This window comes from Eschscholzia californica, unplaced genomic scaffold, assembly GCF_041429995.1.
Source record: "Eschscholzia californica isolate CP2 unplaced genomic scaffold, dmEscCali1.0.p SCAF_58, whole genome shotgun sequence".
NCBI classification, from domain to species: domain Eukaryota; kingdom Viridiplantae; phylum Streptophyta; class Magnoliopsida; order Ranunculales; family Papaveraceae; genus Eschscholzia; species Eschscholzia californica.
The window spans coordinates 47,501-50,000 of NW_028238481.1; positions in this window are offsets into that span (position 1 = coordinate 47,501).

Sequence of the window (2,500 nt, forward strand, 5' to 3'; positions counted from 1 at the left end):
GATCTCGGAGAAAGTACATCATCATGACATCGGAATACGGCCCCAACATCGATCTCGGAGAAAGTACATCATCATAACATCGGATCGGATGTGTATCCATCGAAGTTCCATCGACACTTCGAGAAGATCGAACATAGCTTCCTAGCATGTTAAAGGTTCGGTGCTAATGGGGACATAAAGATCCCACGACGTTCCAAACGAAAGTAAAGTGTTCCGTGCGTGTGAACTACGTTGTCCCATGTGCCGGCTCTCGACTCCTAAGATGTCCCATGTAAATGCCCTTCGTGGGAAAGAATGTCCCGTGCAACGTCCCTTGATGATCCCCATAAGGTGTCCCATGTGCGTCCCATGATGTCCCATGCGCGTCCCGTGCCGTCCGAGCCTCACCAAGGCCGTCCCATGCGCGTCCCGTGCCGTCCGAGCCTCACCAAGGCCGTCCCATGCGCGTCTCGTGCCGTCCCGAGCTGTGCCGAGGCCGTCCCGTGCTGTCCCATGCCGTCCCGAGCCTCGCCAAGGCCGTCCCGTGCCGTCCGAGCTGTGCCGAGGCCGTCCCGTGCCGTCCCGTGCTGTCCCATGCCGTCCCGAGCCTCGCCAAGGCCGTCCCGTGCCGTCCGAGCTGTGCCGAGGCCGTCCCGTGCCGTCCCGTGCTGTCCCATGCCGTCCCGAGCCTCGCCAAGGCCGTCCCGTGCCGTCCGAGCTGTGCCGAGGCCGTCCCGTGCCGTCCCGTGCTGTCCCATGCCGTCCCGAGCCTCGCCAAGGCCGTCCCATGCGCGTCCCGTGCCGTCCGAGCTGTGCCGAGGCCGTCCCGTGCTGTCCCATGCCGTCCCGAGCCTCGCCAAGGCCGTCCCATGCGCGTCCCGTGCCGTCCGAGCCTCACAAAGGCCGTCCCAGGCCGTCCCGTGCCGTCCCATGCGCGTCCCGTGCCGTCCGAGCCTCACCAGGGCCGTGACATGCCGTCCCGAGCCTGACCAAGGCCGTCCCGAGCCTCACCAAGGCCGTCCCATGCGCGTCCCGAGCTGTCCCATGCCGTCCCGAGCCTTAGCAAGGCCGTCCCATTCGCGTCCCGTGCTGTCCCATGCCGTCCCGAGCCTTAGCAAGGCCGTCCCATTCGCGTCCCGTGCCGTCCCATGCGCGTCCCGTGCTGTCCCGTGCCGTCCCGAGCCTGACCAATGCTGTCCCGTGCGCGTCCCATTCTTTTGGCTCGGCTGGCCCGTGCATTCTATGGGGTCGTGGGACATTTCGAAATCCACCCGGGCCATTTCGACTCTCTCTTCATTAATACTATTGAGGTATTATTTATGAATTATTGGAGAAAAGAAACGGAAGAAAATATTTTTTTTTCTATTTTTTATGAATTTTCCGGTGTTTATTCACTTAAAAATTCATAGAAAAATAAATATTTATCGGAATCGCTATTATAATATATCAAAAAAATCCTTGCGAAAAGACCTTTCCAACGAGTATAAGTTTGCTGGATTCCGACGAGTAACGAAGGAGTAAAGGCCCAGTATGCTTGGTTAAAAAATTGATGTTTCCTTGTGAAAATAGGAAAAACAATAACTTTGCACTATAAGGGGGAGGGTTGAGCTCCTTCCCCAGAGCGTGCACAGCACTTGTGCTGGCACGTTCCCTAGTGCTCGCCAAGCACCATAGGGCATCCAAAGGGCAAAGCTCGGCCTACTACATGATGGGAAGCTTCTAATATGTCGGAATACGAAGAGATTTCGTGCGACCCGAAGCTCGGCTCGGGCGTCCCGGCCTGTGCCGAGCTGTGCCGAGCGCGTCCCAGGCCGTCCCGAGCCAAGTCTCGGGCGTCCCAGGCCGGCCCGAGCAAAGTCTCGGACGTCCCAGGCCGTCCCGAGCTGTGTCGAGGCCGTCCCAGGGCGTCCCGAGCTGGAGCGAGGGCGTCCCAGGCCGTCCCGAGCCAAGTCTCGGGCGTCCCAGGCCGTCCCGAGCAAAGTCTCGGACGTCCCAGGCCGTCCCGAGCAAAGTCTCGGGCGTCCCAGGCCGTCCCGAGCTGTGCCGAGGCCGTCCCAGGCCGTCCCGAGCTGTGGCAAGGGCGTCCCAGGCCGTCCCGAGCAAAGTCTCGGGCGTCCCATGCCGTCCCGAGCTGTGGCAAGGGCGTCCCAGGCCGTCCCGTGCTGTGCCGAGGCCGTCCCGAGCCTAGTCTCGGGCGTCCCAGGCCGTCCCGAGCTATGGCGAGGGCGTCCCAGGCCGTCCCGAGCCAAGTCTCGGGCGTACCTGGCCGTCTCGAGCTGTAGCGAGGGCGTCCCATGCCGTCCCGGGATGTCCCATGCGCGTCCCGTGCCGGCCCGAGCAACAGCTCGGGCGTCCCGTGCCTCGGCCCTTCCAAGTGGTGCTTCGTCGGACATCTCGATATCCACTCGAGCATTTTCGACCATTCTCCATATGTGGGTGTGTGGGTATTTATCAGGAATATTGGAGAAAGAATCGGGAAAAAAATATTTTTTTTCTATTTTTTTTGAATTTTTAATTGTTT